Source organism: Diabrotica undecimpunctata, chromosome 6 (genome assembly GCF_040954645.1).
Source record: "Diabrotica undecimpunctata isolate CICGRU chromosome 6, icDiaUnde3, whole genome shotgun sequence".
Taxonomy (NCBI): Eukaryota; Metazoa; Arthropoda; class Insecta; order Coleoptera; family Chrysomelidae; genus Diabrotica; species Diabrotica undecimpunctata.
The window spans coordinates 99,424,119-99,438,340 of NC_092808.1; the positions used below are offsets into that span (position 1 = coordinate 99,424,119).

Genomic DNA, 14,222 nt, shown 5'->3' on the forward strand with positions numbered 1-14,222 from the left:
TTCAATACCTAATAGAAAATTCAATCACATTACAAGAAATTAAAGCTATTGGATGCGACGGAACAGTCGTAGATACTGGCGTTAAGGATGGTGTAATACGACTGTTAAAGAAAAACCAATTAAAGGAAATTTACCTACGATTCCCAAAGGTATTTTGAAGGAGCTTAGTACAGATCAAAATTATTTGTATGAAATGTGCCGCGTAGTATCCAGTGGGCAGTGTACTTAACAGATCGAAAACCCGGACCAATGGCACATTCAAGATGGGTAACTACTGCCAAACTTAATCTTACTCACACAGAATATATTATGAAGGTATACGCTCTAATGTGGTTCAACATAAAATCCCAACCGACATGTTAATATGGTGCAAAACATCTTTTTAAAACCATTCAATTATCTCGGTACTTAAATAACGAATTAAGAGCTGCAGTCGACGCTGTAATTCAACGAGCTGCATATTTCGGTCATTGTGAAAATATACTTTTAAACATAATATCTGATGAACCACTCCATATTCCGGAACTTAGATTGCGCCGCATCTTAAAAGCAAGAATGTTTTCACAACAAAATCAAAAAACGTGAGGGTCTTCAAAATTGTTTCTATAAATTTTGATGCAAATGACTACTTTGAGTTAATTAATTGGCAAGAGTGTAACCTTACACAACTACCTATCTTCTCTTTAGTTTCGAATGATGATCTGCGAGATTTTATTAAGAATCCGAACTTAGACCCTTTTAATATTGAGAAATATCACTGCCACACAGTGTGTAGAACGATGTGTCAAGCTTGTGACAGAAGCTTCTCAAGCAGTTTGTGGAGCGGATTCGAGGGATGGATTTATAAAAACGCGAATTGATTCCAGAAAAACTATGCCTCGCTTGAATACTAAATCAGAATACATCTACAAATAGAATTGTTTTACCATATTTTTGTAATATTTCTATAACATGCCATTTAAATTTATATTATTTTGTTTTATTTTTATTTCAGTATTAAAAAAACGTTCGTGACATCAGGGAGATAGAAGGAGAAGTTAAGCTATTTGGTTATAAAAAAATTTTTAATTGCATTGTGGAACCAGAAAATATTTTCCAGTTTAAACCGAATTTATTAATTCAACTTTTATAAGGTATTACATTTCCGTTACAAGAAAAATGCGCCTGTTAATGTATTTTTTCTAATCTCATACCAAATAGTGTGTTAGGCAACTTTTGTGAGGTATTACATGTTCGTCTCAAAATAAAAATTTTATTTTGTCTGTTAATATTTTTTCAAAATTTTTAATTATCTTGGGTGGGGCAGGCAGAAGATATTTTCCAATTTCGACCAGATTTTACCAAAATACTAAACAGTTGATTGTGCAACTTATGTGAGGTATTACTTTTTCATCGCAAAAAAAATTGGATTCGGTATTAGGAGATTTAATGAAATCGGAGAGTATGATCAGTATGATGTTTAACGTTTATAAACTTAGTGCGAGAGTATAATATTTAAAGCAGAATGGAACATTTTAATTTTTGTAATGATGAAGACCTTTTTAAAAGGTTGAGATTAAGTAAACCGACAGTGATCTATATTCTAAAAAATATGGTAAATAGTTGTTAATAAATGATTATAAAGGTAGGTGTAACATCTTTTTCTTTACTTGGTTTAGGCATTCAATATTTTCATAATCTTAATAATTAAAAAAATGGATTAATTAACGTTTTTCAAGAGATATTGGTGCTATTAATTAAATAATGGTAGTATAGGATTAAAAAATGAAAAATATGCACATAGTATCTAGATTGTCAGATTCTTTTAATAATTATACAATTCACTAAGTTATATATAAAAAAGACTCACAGTAAATCTACAAAATATCCAGAGTATAGTATCAAATTTTCAAAACTTTTAATAAATCTTCTATATTATAATATATTTAATATTGATTTTAAATTCTGACAATTTCGTGGTACTTCTTGGATATGTTTTTCTAGGTACCTACCAGGTAGGTATACTTAATTCTGTATTCTTGATAAAAAAGTTTAAATGGAGCTAATAGAAATGGGTTCTTACAAGGAGATTCTTATTATAAAGTAAAGTCATGTTTAAGAAGTCCACTAAACAATCCATGAAGAAAATTTCTATAATGAATTCCATGTTAAAACCAGATATGTAGTTGTAGTTGTGTTATAACTTTCAAGGCGACCTACACATTTATCTTCATCCCACTCACTTTTCTTCCTTAGACCTAAGTGTTCTTTGTATATTCTCTTTAAAATTTAATAATTTTAAAGTACTATCATTAACATTGCGTAAAGTAATGTTCTTATTTAGCAATTGTATTGGTAAAATTTCGTTTAGAATTTTTGTTGAAGTTGCCTGAAATTCTGAGAATGGCCCCGTAACTGATGAAGTTGGCCTTTGACTTAAATTTTTACCATCATTGTTTTCTTTTAAATATTTACTTACTAAATATTTTTTCACAGTATTAGGCTCGTCTTGATTAGACAAAATTTTATCAGCCAGATCTTCATGTGTGACATGAGCCAATGGTAGTTCTTCAGCATTCTCCAGTTCTTCCGTGTTTATTGTTAGGTAACAGTAGTCAGGAATTGCCAATATATCAAGTAACAAAATCTATTGTTAGCATTTTGAACTGCAGCTGGCTTTGCATACGCCTCTCCCAGTAGTGTTCCAAACTAGAGCTTTGTAATGTCTTGTTGGATTATTTTCTTATAAATATATTACAGACTACGTTGGAATTTCTTATCAAAGATTTAAAAAAGCTGCGTTCCAATTATTGTAAAAAGTGTGGCTAGGTAGACTGAGAAAATGATTGATTAATGAACTGATTATTTCATTAGCCTCGGAAACCCAAGCATTTCAACTGAGTTGTAGTGAACTGCATGACCATCTAGAATAATGAGTAACTTGATAACGAGTAACAATTGATTCTTCGATCAAAAAAAAATAGGGAAATTAATATAGGTTGATTTTTTATCCATGCCAACTTGTGAACCTGGTGGCATCCCACCAGTAAACTCAGCTATTTAGTTTTGTCCCTTAAATATTCAATATGGCGGTAAGTAAGTATCCTCACCACTGAAGCAACTAAACGGTTTCACCCTTTGCACCTAAAGTTATTCAGTTGACATTTTGACATTGAGTCAAAAATTTGAATAATATTTACAACGGCTCTGTAAATGTAACAATACCGTTATGTAAATATTGAAACTAGAGATAATTAATTATCACAAATTGTATATAATAATATCAACTATAATTTTACTATATAAATCTTGCAAATAAATAAAATTTGTTATTAATTCTTGTTTGAATTATATTTTTTTTATTTAAAAATAGTTGTACCTATTTTACTGAGACCATGAATAAAGTACTTTTGGTATTTGTTTTGACAACTGTCGTAGTTCAAGTTGCCCAAAGTTGTAAGTAGAAAATTATAATGCTTTATTAATGTTTTAATAATTTTTGAACTATCATCGTTATCATCACGATCTTCATAAAAAGGCTCCAGTAAAACACAATGCATTTTAAAATGTTTTTTTTTTATATAAATAAATATGTTTTTTTAACATTAAACTGCAAAAAAATTTTCCATTATCTTTTATTTCTTGCTAAAGTTCAATGATATTTTTTTCTTTTAGTTGGTATGCAGTTTTTTCTATGTATATTGTTCCTCATTTCTTTCTTTTTTTAAGAGCCTTATTATAATGCACAACATGTCTAGTAATGATTGTAGTTTTGGTTAATGTATGAGAAATCGATTGCCATCTACGTGTATTAATTGTAATTTCTATCTTTTCTTTATAAGTTAACCTAACCTAGGGCCGATTGTTCGAACGCTACTCAAAATTTGATTGTAATCAAATATTTAATTATAATCAAATACGTCACAGCAGCTGTCAAAATTATTAAAAATTGTTTATTATTATTATTGATTTGTAAATAAAAACAAGAAATTAACATCAGAAAGAGTTTATGGTTTATTTTAAATCAAAACGCAAAATAATAAAATTGAATAAAATAAATCAGTCAACATAACCTCAAAATGTGACGTATTTGATTTTAATTAAATATTTGATTACAATTAAGTTTTGATTAGCCTTCGAATAATCGGCACCTAGTGTATCATTTTTAATTGTGAACAATAGAGTCTGATATGAGTAACAGTAGTTTCAAATATTTTGTTTTCAGATGCTCATTTAATTTCATTTTAGTATGAAATAGCTTTAGTTTTGTTTTCTGTACAAGCAAAGAGGAAAAATTCTATTTTATTTACTTTGCAAGATGTTTTTGTTAAGATGTTTTTAGAAGAAATAAATTTATTTTTAGAGCCACTTAGAATTAGTTGGATAGATAATATAATTATTTTAAATTATTTTCATTAAGAAGAGTTTACTGCTAATAATTCTAAAGATCTTGCTCCTCTCTCGTTGAACTTAATTTTACTCTGTCTTCATACCTACTTGTCTTCTTTTTATTTGTGTGCCATCTCCATTAATGGAGATTAGCGGTTATAGTGGCAAACATTTCTCTGTCTTCAGCTGTACGCATAAGTACTACAAAGCCTGTTCTACAAAACTGTTCAGCTTCTACACATATATTACACAGCCAGAACATTTTTTTCCAATACATCCTCTCCCCTCTATGTTAGCCTTAATAATTAATTTTGAGGAATGTAGTACTTTTCATTATGTAGCAAATGACTCTAATTTTTCTTATTTTAGTCGTTTTCAATAGTTGTCTTTCTATAATTAGTTTATTTAGAACTTTTTCAGTTTTTTTTGTGCACTAAAACGAATTTTTAATATTCTTCAGTACACATCATCATCACTCTGGCTTTACAAATAATCGTGGATTCTAGCCACCTATAGTCCTATTCGTCCCTATCCAACCCCTTGCTTTGAAAAGCACCTTTTTTCATACTTCTATTGCTTCATTTTTCTAGCTCAGTTATTTTGTTCCATCCGTATTACCGCCCTATCCACCTTAGATGTCCTACCTTAATAAATTTTAAGATTTATAAGATGGTTTCTGGTTTGTTCAATAAAGTTTCAAGTTATATCGTCTTCTCCATTCTCCATACTTGTCATTCACCACTACATAGATTTACCTTTTTCTTCCGAAACATCCTAACATACTTTCAGTACTTTTTTTTAGAGTCAAGGTCTCTTAACTATATGTTAGGACTGGGCATATTTTTATTTTGGAGAGTTTTACATTTGTATTTCTCGATATAATTGAGGATTTAAGAAGGAAATTGAGTCCAATCTCCTTCTTAATTTTTATCTCTGCGATAGTATTATTTTTAGTATTAACGAGCGGTCCCAGGTATACAAATTCGTTCACTGCTTCAATCACGTCATTTTTAATAACAGGTGACCATAGGATTTGTGGTTGCGTGCTCATTTTCATGTACTTCGTTTTGTTTGTGTGAATTATTAAACCCAATTTATGGCCGATACTTTTAGTACTACAGCGTCTTCCGTGCAGCATTTTCTGTTCCTCCCAACAAAATTGCAACATCGCCATATGCAAGAAATTGCTTTATATCGAGCCGGTGGCTGTAATTTGTAAGATACGTGTTACTTTTTCCTACAACACTATGTAGGAAAAAAGGTCTCCCTGGCGCAGTCCGATATTTGTCTTAAAAGGTTCAGACAGTTCCCCGTGGGTTGGTACTCTACATTCAACTTTTTCAAAAGTTAGTTTTGTTCAATTTATTAACTTGTTTGGTACTCGAGCTTGTCCATTGCTTCAAACATTTCTCGTCTATTTACAGAGTCGTAGGCTGTTTGTAGCCTATAACTATGAGGAACTATGCCATATTCTAAGGTTTTTTTAAAGTAATTTTTGGGTTGCAATCTAATGAATTGTCGATTTACCATCTCTTAAACCAGGCTGGTATTTTCCTACTATTAGTTACGCATATGGTGCCAGACGGTAGAATAGTATTGTTAACATTTTTTTATACACTGCATTTAGAAACGTAATATCTCTGTAGTTAGAACATTCAAAGATATATAATTTTTGTATATGTTGCAAAGTATTCCAATATTCTGGTTACTAGGGGGGTATTTGTGGGTCCATATTTCTTTTATGAGCTGTTGTAGTGCGATGAGGGTATCGAGGCCAGCTTTTTTGTATGGTTCAGCTGGGATATTATCTATTTCTGGCAAGTTTTTTAACTGCCCACTTAACTTCAAGAATCCTTAGTAGTTCCACCTTCCTCGTCTTTTCCGCTTACTTTATCTCTTTCGTTTTCAGGTTTCATTCTTTTTTCTCTGTATTAAGTACCTGATTGAAGTATTCCACCCATCTACTCAACACATCTTTCCTTGGCGTTAATAGGCCACCATTCTGACTTCTGAATTGGTTTGTGGTTGCCTTGAATTTTTTTCTGTTGATGTGGACTTTCTTATAAAATTTTCTGAATTTTTTCTCGTTTTTATATTTAAGTTCCTTATGTCATATAGTTTTTTCTTTTTTTTGCGTTTTCTCTTTTCTTGTCTTCTCTTTGTCTGGTAATTCTCTTTATACCCTATTCTTCGGTACGGTCACATTTTAAATGCCTCTAACTTATTCAGGCTCTTTATTTTTAGATTCTACAATTTGATTTCATAGAGAAAAACAGACGAAACAAAATATTTTATGTTTTAATCCTAGTTTGATATTAATATGTGTATAGCAGAATAGACCACGCACCATAATAAAACTGTCTCTAGTTTAAGCAATTCTCGGTTTGATTTCTTGTTCTGGGTCAAGCTTATAGTTAATCCACAGCTAACGTAATTTTATTGATTTACCTGTTCTGGTTTCTTTTCATTTATCAGTATAAGTGAAAGATATTGTGCCTATTTTTGATTACCATCATCTTGGTTTTTTTCTTGTTAATTTTCATTTCAAACTCTGGACGAGGATCATGAAGTTGGTCCAAGACTTTTTGTAAGTTTTGACTGTATCACTTAGTAGGACAGTGTCATTTACATATTTTTTATATTAGAAAATTGTTCTGTTTTTGGAAAATATTTGATTTGACATTCAGGGCTTCTACACCAGTCGCTCTGATTAATCTTGTTAACTAGAAATACGTATAAGCGAATACTAGAGGCACATTAATAGGTGAAATCAAATCTTCACTATGTTTTCTATATTATCTTTATTTAGTTATTAATTTTGAGTATAAGAAACCAGTTCACGAAAGGTTCTTACCTAGGTGAATTGATATGTCGCGGAATGCAATTTTAGATTCCCCATGTCGGTCCAATTTACCGTCTGTTTGCATTCAGAATTGTAGATGGCACAATAATCTGATACTTTGAATACAGAGAATTAAGTGTCCTACCTACCTTTGGGAGATTGTTTGAAAAGATAATAAATTGAAAACTACATGATAATATAGGACATCTAATTAGCGAAGACCAAAGTGGATTTACGCCTGGTAGATCTTGCACTGATAACTTGTTTATACTCCAACAATTAATAGAAAAAAGAATAGCGGTTGGTATCGCAGTAAATCTAGCCTTCATCGACCTAGAAAAGGCGTATGATACAGTTCCAAGACTTAAATTGTGGCAATCTTTACAACTCGGCATTAGTCCATATCTTTTAAGAATAATCACAGAAGTATACAGTGATAACACTACTTAAAAATCGGAAATAGACTATCAGAGCCAATAAAAGTAACTAAAGTACTATGACAAGGATGCAGTATGTCACCCTTACAGTTTAATTTATATATTGAGGCATCCCTCCAAAATTGGAAAAATCACTGCCAGGGAATGGGAATCCCCATAGGAAATGACGCACTGTTCTCCATAAACTTTGCGGATGACCACGTCGTCCTAGCTCAAGATTCTTATGATCTAGAATTTATGATAAAGCGTCTATACAGGGAATACGTAAAATGGGGGTTACAAGTCAACACGAAGAAAACAGAATATTTAGTTATTAATTCAGATACAAGGTTTGAAGTGTTGATAGACGAGGACGTGTAAATCAAACAACTGGAAAAATTTAAATATTTAGGTGCACTCATTGATAAGAACGGCTTGGGAGAAACCGAAATTAAACACCGAATTAATCTTCTTCTTCCTATGCCGTCCCCATTAACGGAGGTTGGCGACCACATTCTAAAAGTTTCTCTGTTTTTTGCAACGTGGAATAATTCGTCTACAGTCATATTTGTCCAGTCTCGAATATTTCGCAACCATGACTTCCTCTTTCTACCTATTCCATTTTTACCATCGACTCTACCCTGCATGATTACCTGCAGAAGACTATATTTATCATTCCTCAGGATTCCGAATTAATTAAGGACGTAAAATTGTAGGATGTTCGAACTCCTTATGGTGGGATAGCAACATTGACAAAAGGAACAAAAAAAGAATAGGGCAAACCATGGTTAAATTAGTTCGTTGTTATTGCTCTAAAGTATGGAAAATTATTGCAGACCTGAAGAGAAGATTATTCGCAGTTGAAATGGAATATTTGAGAAGAAGTGCTAAGACATCAAGGCTAGAAAGAAAGACTAACGAATCTATAGAAAATAACATGAATGTGGTCATGACAGAACATGCACAAACGGTCATTGACAGAATAGAAAGAAGAGGTTTAAAATGGTTTGGATACTTATTGACAACCCTGTGTTACTACTTTATTTACACTATAATTTCAGAATACTTATTCGTCGATTCTAATCTTGGCATTTTGCTTCCAATATAAGTTTCTTATTAATGTAAGTTCTTTATCATCAAACTAATGTTGTGTTAAAATCTTTGGTTTGAACGAAATGATTTTGCTAAATGTATCGTTAATTGTTCTACACGTACACTGAGATGTTGCTACTGTTTTCATCTGGCATGTTACTTCCATAATTCTATTAAATAAACTTGTTAACCAAGTTTTTCCTATATGTCCGTTCTTCTAATGTCTCTAATAACCACATATAAAATTATTATAACTTATATATGCTACGAGAAAACAGTTTGAGAACGTCTTGAATTTTTTTTTCTGTTGGTAAAGAAAATGGTTTTTCAAATCTGCATACACAATGCGATCTATTCTTTAATATTCACTACAACTTTACATTTTTATCACTAAAAACATGTTGACCTCAAAGCATAAGATTCGATAGCACTCCCAATTTAGAAATAGTCTTTTTCATTTTTTGTTAAAAATAAAATATATTCTTATAATCAGTTAATACAGATAACATTCATCTACTCTGTTTTTGAGTTCTATTTTAACGTCTGACATTTCGAGTTTCCGGATCGGAAATCAAAACGCCAAAACAAATAATGTAAAACCTAATTCTCATTATAATCAATAGTGGTTTAATCTCATATTAGATATATTAAGCTTAAACATCCTAAAAGAAACTAGTTTCCGAACCTATATAATTTTTAGCCCATCGGATTGGATTCAACCTTAAATGCAGAGAAAATGCTATACAAGGTTGTGCTCCCTGTTGTCCAGAAGCAGAAGCAACTTATTCCAATAAAGTTCCTCAACCATGCACTGGTATTTGTACTCATGAATGTTTAATCCAATGTACATGTGTTAAAGGATACTTGAAGAACACAGCTACTGGAAAATGTGTTACTTACTTACTTACTTAATCAGTAGACCGATTTGTACCTTCCGGTGTTGGGCCGTTTATAATACAATTCATTAAATTACAATATTTAACAGTCTTCTGAGGTGTCCTAGCTCTTAACGAACTTTCTCCATTCCTTCCTGTTGGATGCCATCTGTGTTGCTTCCTGCCAAGTCTTACCCTTACTCTGCAGTATCTGCGAGATGTCACTGTTCCATTCTTTAATGGGTCTTTCTCTTCTGTTCTTTCCTATTGGTTTGGCGTCCCTTATTCTTTTTACTTGTCTATTATTGTCCATCCGGGTTAGATGTCTGAACCATGCCAATTTTTTCTCCTTGATTGAGTCGAGTATCGGTTTGATTTTGAGTCTTTCTCTTATTTCTTCATTTCTGATTCTATCAGTTCTTTTTACTCCGATCGTTCTTCTGAGGTATTTCATTTCTGCTGCCTGAATTCTACTCTGATGTCTTTTGTTTAATATCCAATTTTCTGCTCCATATGTCACTGTAGGTCTATATATTGAAAACATTAGATTATTTTTAATCATAAAAATGTTATCCAGTATTGGGATAAAAAGTAAATAAGCAAATAAACTGTAAACGGCTACTAGACAAGGCGAAAAGCTCAGGTTCGTTCGGAAAAATATGCTTATGAGATTTTTTTGCATAAGCACTGTTATGAGATACCCCAAAATAAAGTTTAAGTCTATGGCTCCACGAGCGACAGATTGTCGCTAGCAGTAGCAGTAAAATTACGGCGGCAATAAAGCAGTAAAATTATGGCTCCACGAGCGACAGTTTACAGAGCGCATATCGCCGCGTTTTGGTCTTGTAGTGGCTCCATGAGCGTTAATTTGATGCAGCTACAATCAGTGGTATCTTGTCCGTTTATATAATGTCCGTGTATATAGCAGATAAAATAAATAAATAAATAAGTAAAATAAATTCACACCGATAATACAATAATATAGTATGGATAATCTATCATTTCAACAAAAAGTTGCTTTAATATTGGCATTTTGCCGTCGACGTAGGGTTAAAAAACAACGGAAATGGTAGATTCACCCTGTTCTAGTGCCTAGACAGACAGAGGGAAAATTTTTTCTTTTACACAACAAATTAAAAGAATATCCTGACAAGTTTTTTGAATATTACAGGATGTCAGTGTCTTCTTTTAATTTTTTATTATGTGAAATAGAAGATGTCATACAAAAACAGGATACATCAATGCGTGATAGCCTAAGCCCAGAAGAAAAATTAGCAATTACCTACCTTAAAGTAAGATTTCAAATTACATATTTTATAATCCTATACATGTATCTACCTAAAAATAAAAAAAAAACAAAATACTTAACTATTTAACTTTAAAATTTAAATTGTATAAAAAAACTTTAAAGTAATTTATAAAAACAAAGAAACAACTTAACAAACACAGAGAAGTAAACAAACAAGAACAAAAATATCCGATTAAATGGCAATTACCGCTACAAGCGACAAATTACTGCTAGTGGAGCCACAAAAAACGCGCTACAAATTACTGCTAAAAAATAGGTCCGGATCTATTTGAACGTGACATGACCTTGACGACGCGTCTCGGTCTCGAAACGAAGCGACAATCTACAGCGCGTGGAGCCACTCACTATCACTGCTGTTGTTTTCATTTATCAAGCTACATTTTACTGCAACTGCTAGCGACAATCTGTCGCTCGTGGAGCCGTAGCCTAAGAGGTCGCCCAGGTGACAAGTTGTTCAAAATTTTTTAAACATTTTTTTAACCAAGTTGTAACAATCAATGGCAGAGCGGGTACTCATTTGTACAATGAGAATTCAAACCAGCAAAAATGTGTGCAATAGATTTTATTTCTCTCTCTTATACATGTCGCAGCCCGAGCGCACGTCCTGCCATAAGCCCTTCATTAACGATTAAAAAACAATATTTTAAAATTGAATAAGCCAAAAGCACTAAAAGGAAAATAATAGAACAAGGTTTGAACTTAAATTTAGGTCCTTGGTGAATTCAAAATAATATTTTTAAATGGGTTTTTGAGCCTTGAAAATCGTAATTTTCCGTTTTTTGTTTTAGTTTTAAATGACTTACAACTCGAAAACGATCAAGTTAACCGAAAAACTACAAGAGACCTATTTTGGTCAGAATATCCCAAAAAAATTAAAAAAATGTACGGGTCAAAAAAATTTATTATTACAATTTGTTTAACATTTGTGTCTATACCCTGGTACCTACGTATCCTTGGTAATTGTTTTATGTAAATCATTGGCGATAGTATAAATATTTTTATTCCAGCTTCTAGTTTTTCATAAAATTATTTAGAACGAAGAGATTTATAATAAAAAGCAAAGAAAAAAATGCATATAATATATAAAAAACACTTGTCAAAGTTTTTACATCATTACGTCCACACCCGTGGCACCCTGGTAACACTAATGTTTAGTAAATCATGAAGCAGTGTCTAGTTTTTTTTATAATGAAAGTGATATAGAAACATAAATACAAGTTATATTTCAAACACATTGTCCTAAGTTACTTATATTTACTAAGTGTTCGTAGTGGACGATTACAAACTCTACATGATTTTCTCCCTCAAAGAAGGAATCTCGAAGAGGTAATGACTATGCTGCATTACTTGAATCTGTAGGTAGAGGTTTTTCTAACATTCACACAATTCCTGACCTTTATAAAAAATTTTGATATACATTTGGTACTTTAGATCTAGCAGAAATTGCAGGCATCACTAGTTGTTTCCCTAAGTCTTGTAGAAAAATTCTACGCTTACTGATTTCAGTAAAACTCTGTGAATTATTCTCTGTATAAATTATATAATTTGCTGGGCAAGCTACCTCTAGGATATTGTAAAATAAGGCTACTGGCCAACGCAAAGTTCTGCGTTTAGTGGAATAATGAGAAAACATTTTGTCCATGTTATCTATGCCACCTTTAGTTTTATTATAGAACTGAATTATTTTAGGTTTATTTTTTGAGCCACTTACATTATTGCTGTCATGCATTGTTGACAGCAAGATAACGCTTTTTTTCTTTTTTGGCACATATGAACAAATGGTAACACGATCTGCACTGAATCCGTGTAATGTCGGTTCAGGCTCATGCTCTGGCGAAGGCAGCATTTCTTGTGGAATATATGGTTTGTTTCTTTTCAAAGTACCAACTAATGATAAATTCCAAGACGACAGGAGACGGGCTAGTGGAAGAGTTATGAAAAAATTATCCATTGTTATGTTTCCTCCAGAATTTTTGTATCGGTAACATAAATCTCTTACTACGCATTCACTTTGATTCGTTTCACGTCCAGTTGAATTTTTTCCGGTATAAATTTGTCCAATAAGTGGATACGAATTATCGGCATCACAAACCCACCAATCCTTGATGCCATACTTGGCAGGTTTTGCTGGCATGTATTGCGTGAATCGTGCCCTACCTCTAAAAGGAAATAACTGTTCATCCACAGTAAAACAATCTGACGGTACATAGTTACGACGTAAGTTATCATTGAGAAGATGGAATATATCTGTAATAGCTGCAGCTTTATCATTTTGCAAACGTTCTGCACGCGTTTTGTCATTGTCAGTATGAATCTGCTGATGCTCCAAAAGCGATTTATGCCCATACTTGCTCGGTACAAAGGATGAGAGTCTGTTTTCCGTAACTCTTTCGAGTGCTCTGAATTTAAATGCCGTACTTCTGCTTTTCGATTGGTTTTGCGTATACAATTAAATATAAAATATTATTTAAGTTGGAAAACAGTTTCAAAACCTATCTAATTTTCAGCCGGTCCCGTTCCATTCCAGCTTAACTGCGGAGAAAATGCTGTACAAAGTTGTGCTCCCTGTTGTCCAGAAGCAGAAGCCACTTGTTCCAATAAAGTTCCTCAACCATGCCATGGTATTTGTACACAAGATTGTCGGTTCTACTGTCGTTGTGTTGAAGGATACTTAAAAGACACTGTAACTGGAAAGTGTGTTAAAGAATGCTAATTTCTTATTCCTTAATATCTTAGTTAAATTTATTAAATAATAATGCAATGTTAAACAAAAATATAGTAAATAAATGTTTATTAAAATATTGAAAACATTAAAATTACAATTATTTTTATCATCAAAATTTCTTATTATGATAACCTACTCCCACAAATTCCCAGCCCTCGTATTATTTAAAGTGACTTTAATTTACGCAATCCTATGGGGTTCAACAAAAACCAACGCTAGAGGCAACATAGTGAAATATTGTATCATCTTACAAAATCTAAATCTAAATTTGCATGATAAACCAGGTTTATCATGCAAACGGGTAATCAGTCAGCCATTGATATATCGTTATATGAACCAACGTTATCCCCAATACTTGAATTGTGACGTTATTCCATACATATACGGCAGTTATCACTACCCCATTAAAGTGGCATTTCCACAACAAAAAAATAACAATATTGATACAACCTTATCGAACATCGAAATGGAATATTAAAAATGCAAACTGGGAGAATTTTACAAAATACATACAAAATTAAATAAACAACATAAAGATATTACTCTTAATGACATAGATAAAGACCTAGATACCTTCATATCAATAATCAACAAA

The 14,222-nt window shown here is 32.1% G+C and overlaps 1 long non-coding RNA gene across 1 annotated transcript; it reads left to right on the forward strand.

The window, feature by feature from the left end:
- The first annotated feature begins 3,262 nt into the window (after positions 1-3,262).
- On the forward strand, positions 3,263-13,718 carry LOC140443633 (uncharacterized). Its single transcript, XR_011951246.1, has 2 exons — positions 3,263-3,435; positions 13,410-13,718. It is a non-coding gene; the product is annotated as an uncharacterized lncRNA (long non-coding RNA).
- The last annotated feature ends 504 nt before the right edge of the window (positions 13,719-14,222 follow it).